Source organism: Bufo gargarizans, chromosome 9 (assembly GCF_014858855.1).
Source record: "Bufo gargarizans isolate SCDJY-AF-19 chromosome 9, ASM1485885v1, whole genome shotgun sequence".
NCBI classification, from domain to species: domain Eukaryota; kingdom Metazoa; phylum Chordata; class Amphibia; order Anura; family Bufonidae; genus Bufo; species Bufo gargarizans.
The window spans coordinates 99,670,735-99,676,905 of NC_058088.1; positions in this window are offsets into that span (position 1 = coordinate 99,670,735).

Consider the following 6,171-nt stretch of genomic DNA (forward strand, 5'->3'; position numbering starts at 1 on the left):
CTTAGTTTCTGGAGTACTTTAAAGTAGAGATGGCTTTCTTGATACAAAGCTCCAAGGAGTGAACACATTTCACTTCTTTCACCTCCTCAACACACACTACACTGAACTAGGGGTGGACCTAAGTCCATCCCCTAACATCCTACAGGGGCAGAGTCAGAATTGATAACCCTGATTGACCTATATGGAGCTAAACTGTGTCTATACAATACATCTGAACATTATACAACAAGAAACAATTCAAAAGTACCATATCCTAGTCGTATCTGTCCCTCATATGTTCTCTTCTTTTATGATTCACTCCTGATTTTGGTTTCAAAAGCTGCTTTAGGAAACCTGTGTGGCTGTACCCTCATCCTTTAGTTACATGAGTATGATATGCGTTCTACTGTATGTGTGAGTGCCACCTAGTTGGCATGTGTGCAGAATTTAAGTACCACATGTGCATTTGGTGTTCATGTTAGAGGCACTTGTGTGTAATGTGTCTAGTATATAAGTGCCACATGTTCACATTGTAAATTACAATATAATGTGATGGAGAGGCAATCACACAACAAAAGGTCTTCTTTATGTGTAAGGGTATAACAAGCTGAAAACAGAATGTAACTCCGTAACAAATGTAACATATTATGCTGCTGTCAGATAAATGTCTTCATGTTATAAACTAGGACGACTAAAATAGCAGCTCAATTATTTGTGCGCATTTGGTAAACTTCCAGACTGCTTTATATACAATGAATTAAGATTTTCTGAGGCCATAAGCAATTCCTGTGCAGTCTGTTTAGCATTAAATGATGCTTATTAAATGTTGGGGTGAACCTGATGATTCTGCAACTAGCTTGTAATAAAACAAAAATCATAGAAAGGCAGAGACAAAGTGGAGACATACCCTTAGGAAGTGGAGCGTAAGTAAGTAACTAGATTACATCAAGAAGAAAAGCTTCTAATTCCTATGCATACACACAGCAGTTATTTATTCAACTAGTTGCAGGAGCTTCCTTTATCTTGATCGCCAGATTTTCAGTTTTCCTTGTTCACTCTTCGAGTTTATTTCGGCCTTCCATCACTTTAAACTTTATAAGGCTCATGTTAAAAAAAAAAAGGCTGGGCACTCGCTATATCTGGAGTAAGTGGTACTTTATTAATAAGACCATAACATCTTAAGACAATAAATATATATGTGAGGACAAGTCTGGCCAGACTAAAAAGTGTTAAATAATAAATAATATAAATAAATATACAACATACAATACGATTGTGAAGTTAAAAGATGTAGGTCCTCCAGTGGAACCCAATCTCTGAGGATAAACATTAATACTTTATAATTCTCGATCCAATATTCACATATGCTTATATTTCACATAAGTATTTTTGTAATGTTCATGACAATGAATATTCGTAATTAATTTCGAGTATGTCTATGCGGTTTATACAATATCCACCAACAAGTCGAAACTGTATCTTTCAGTTATGGTGTTAAATAATACTGTTCGATTCAAACAAAAAAAAATCGATTAAGCCCCCATCACAATTGCTTTGGTTTACCTCTATGCAGTGTGTCTACTCACGAGCCAGGTCGATATGGGCAGAATCCGGTGGATGGTCCGCGACGTCCCACATGGTAGTTACACCAGATCCCCGACTACTGCTTACTCATGTGAGTATCGCTTTCACCAGAGGTTAGTAGTATAAGATTTTTGTCGTTTCTACTGTGATATCGAGGGCGTCTCGACTGTGATGTTCTTTATCATCCGCTTTGGCGACTGTAGATGTATCTCACTGGCGCCAGTAACTTCTTTGCGTATTTCCGGTTCTCAAAATGACACAAGCTTTTACGATATGGTTAGTTTTTTTTTTTTCCCAGAATGTTCTTAGCTGTGAATAACAGTGGTCTTTATGTTAAAGGGGTTGTCTGGGTGCAGAGCAGTTCATGCTCCGATGTTCTCCTTTGCCCTGTGCTAGGGCATTTTTTGGAGTTCGGGGCTCTCCATGGGGCTGACAGGAACCCCGAACCCCGGTGACGTCATCAGCACTGATGGGCGGGATTTATCTCTGCCCTAGCCAGTAAAACAGCTAGGGCAGAGCTAAAGCCCGCCCCTCAGAGCCGGTGACATCACCAAACACACTGCCGGGCGGAAGTTTCCGCCCTGCAGTGTGTTATTAAAAACAAAAGAGCCCGTGCCCTGCGTGATCTAGCACAGGGCAAGGGATTGCATCGGAGCATGAGATGCTCTGATGCTAGCGTCAGGGGAACTGTCTGGGTGAAAATAAGGGTATGTCCGGGTTCAGCACTGAACCCGGACAACCCCTTTAAGCAGGAGGATCCTACAACATGTACTGTGGTTAGGCTCATCTTAGGAGGAACAAGATTCATGGAGGTGCTCTACACTGCTGTTGAATTGGTTTTATTTTTTAAAACTTGCAGAGTTCCTCTATAAGTCTAAATTACTCTGAAGTCTTGCTGGAGCTCCCTCCTTCCCCTCAATCCCAGCTGGACTCAGGGCACATGCCTCACCAGTCTTCTACCCAAGCTAACCCCTGTTTGACTGTATTATGATCATGTGTATGAGCCGATGAAGGGACAATCCACAAAAGTGAATGATTCCTAAAACTGACCCACTAGGGGCATTTAAAGGGAATATGTCACCAGTTTTCTGTTGCCCTCCATCTTAAATTCTTACAGCTCCAGTGCATGCCAATGAGTCCAGTATTCATGAGCTCATGGCTCTCCCTGCCCAACTGCCTCTGATTGATAGTTGTCTTCCATATAAATCAGCAGCAGGTGGGCAGGAAGAGCCAGGAGCTCCTGAATATGGGGACTTAGTGGGATGTGCTTAAACTGTTCAATACAAGATTTTGGCAAAAACGGCTGGATCAGTTAAAGAAAATGAACCAGCATTGTGATAAGGAGACATTAGTTTATGTTGCCCTTAGTTAGGACACCATAAAACTGGTGACAGATTCCCTTTAACATACCAGGACATTTACTTTGTGGCTCATGTTTTCCCCTAAGAAAAGTTTAGAGCAGGTTGTAAAATGCCTGTGCTGCAGAATGAAGAAATAATACACTTTGTAGCACATTACTGGGGTGGTAGCAGTAGTTGACATCAATCAATGTTCTGCAGTTCTTGTAAGCAGTGAGGTATTATAATCAATAGCTTTAGCCAGTAGCTGCAAAGCAATGACTAATGTTGGAAAGCGTAGCTTGGTGATGACTAATGCTCCTGGAAGCCCGGAAATATGCAGCAGAGGCTAGAAATATCTGTGGCATGAAGGCAATTTACAAAATACCTAGGGGATATATCAAATGAAGGCCCTGGTATCTTAGATATGTTTATGGCTTTGTTTAGTAATGCAATTAGTGTTCAGCGAAGTTTACATAAATTTGATACGGCTGCTTCCACAAATTTCACTAAGAAATTTGCTTTGGGACAAATTACTTGAAGCACATTTATTTGTAAGTAACATGCACAATGATGGGTATCGCCGATTGCGCCGCCCCCGTTATTGAGCCCCCAGTACATCTGATATTAAAAATGAAGGGATTTATCAGTAAAAAATTTAATTTGAGCACAGAGGCCACCGCGGCCATCTTGATTGAAAAGCATGATCATGGTGACGTCATACGTCACCCGACACAAGATTTTGCACAGGATCTTCAATCAAGATGGCCACAGTGGCCTCTTTGTGTTCAAATGGATGAGGTGACTATATATATTTTTTTACTCCATTTAAGGGAAAATTGATTCGTTACCACAAAGCACAATGAAATTCGACTTCACAACGAATCAAATTTTCCCTGGCATTCGGATCGAAGTCCACTTTGGATTCTTTGATTCACTCAAACCTAAATGTAATGTCACTTAAAATTTTACATAAAGTAAGCCTGCAGTATTGTTTGGTTACTATATTAAACCCTAATATTCTAAGGTCAGGATTTTATGTAAGGGAGTTTGTACAGGGGTGCTCTGATGAGGACTGTAAGGACACTCAGCCACCTTCTTCCGGCAAGTGTATACTTCAGCTGCAAACCTTCAATGGAGAAACTTTTGCTTGATGTCTTATTAAGCTGTGCCATGTTATGCATAGCTTTTTACTTGCATTTCTATCACAGACACTTTTGGGTGAGTTTATGATAACTGCCATACACCATCTACATAGTTACATAGCTAATATGGTTGAAAAAAAAATGTCCATCATGTTCAACCAAGGGATACGTGGGGATGCGAATCCCAGAAAAGGATTTCTATACATTTTCATAAGCATTAATGTTATTTACTTTTAAGAATTCATCTAAACCAGGCATGTCCAAACTGCGGCCCTCCAGCTGTTGCAAAACTACAACTCCCAGCATGCTCTAATAGCTTTAAGCTGGGAGTTGTAGTTTTGGAACAGCTGGAGGGCCGCAGTTTGGACATGCCTGATCTAAACCCTTTTTAAAACTATCCATTGTCCCTGCTGTGACTATGTACAGAGGTAGTCTATTCCACAGATTCACAGTTCTTACAGTAAAGAAGCTTTGACAATTCTGGTGACTGAACTTTCTCCAGTTGGAGCCAATGCCCCCTTGTCTTTTGAGGGTATTTTACATGGATCAGTTTTTCTCTGTCTTTTTAGCATGGCCTATTTATATATTTGTATAGGTTAATCATGTCTCCCCTTAGACGTCTCTTCTCAAGACTAAATACTTTTAATTATTTTAATCTTTCTTGATAACTAAGACCCTCTATGCAGTTTTTCCAGTTCCAGAGCTTACTTTCTATGGACTTGTGCACAGAACTGAACTGCATATTCCAGATGAGGCTGCACCAAAGTTTTGTAAAGTGGTAATATTATATCCCTGCCCTGCGAGTCCATGCCTCGTTTAATGCATGACAATATCCTGGTGGCCTTAGAAGCAGCTGATTGACATTGATTTAATCGACGATCTACAAGGGCACACAAATCCTTCTCCACAAGTGACTCTCCCAGTGTTATATGCCCTAGGCCATATGATGCACAGAGATTATTGCTATAAAGATAAATAACTTTACATTTATCCAAATTGAACTTAATTTGCCAAGTTGATAACCAATCACTCAGAGTGTCCAAGTCAGCTTGTATTTTATGGATATCTTCCTTACATAGTACAGTACAGTACTACATAGCTTGGTGTCATCTGCAAAAATAGAAATGGTGCTATGAATACCATCCTCAATATAATTAATAAATAAATATAAATAATAGTGGACCCTGCACAGAACCTTGGGGTAGACCACTTATAACCTGACCATTCTAAATAGGAATCATTGACCCCAACTCTATGGACACAGTCCTTAAGCCAATTTTTAAACCAATTACAACCTATACTTTCCAACTCTATAGACCTTATTTTACCTATCAAACATCTATGAGGGACAGTATCAAAAGCCTTTGCAAAATCCAGAAACACCAGATCCATCCTATCCAGGCTTCTACTCTCCTCCTCCTAAAAATAGTTAGTCTGACAACTTCTGCCCTTGGAAAACCCATGCTGGTTATCCCTTATGATATTATGTTCTTTCCCATACTCCTGTATATAGTCCGTTAAGAGTCCTTCAAATATTTTTTCCACAACAGAAGTTGAAATAACTGGTCTGTAATTACCCGTGGAAGACCTAGATCCCCTTTTAAACATTTTCCTTGCTCCAGTCACTTGGCACTGTAACAGTACCTAGAGAATCTTTAAAAAAATGTAAACAGGGGCACAGCAATGACTGAACTGAGCTCTTCAGGAACTCTTGGTTGTAATCCATCTGGACCTGTAGCCTTGTTCACATTTATCTTGGACCATATCTATAGTTAGCCAGTTGATTATACTACTGGATGTACAGCCCTGGCCCCACTGATATGAGATCCTTTCTCTTCTTTTGTATATACAGACCTAAAATACCCATTTAGTAACTCTGCCTTTTCCTTATATTCAGTGACTATCCCACTTTTAGCGTTATTTAGGGGACCTACCTGCTCAGACCTTGGATTTTTTGCATTTGTATATTTAAATATTTTTTGGAATTTATTTTGCTCTTTTTTGCCACCTGCTGTTCATTTTGTATTTTTGCAGATTTTATCTCCTTTTCACATATTTTATTAAGCCCATTGTTAACTTCAAAGGCTACAGCTGATCCCGCATATTTGTAATTTGTGAATGCTCTT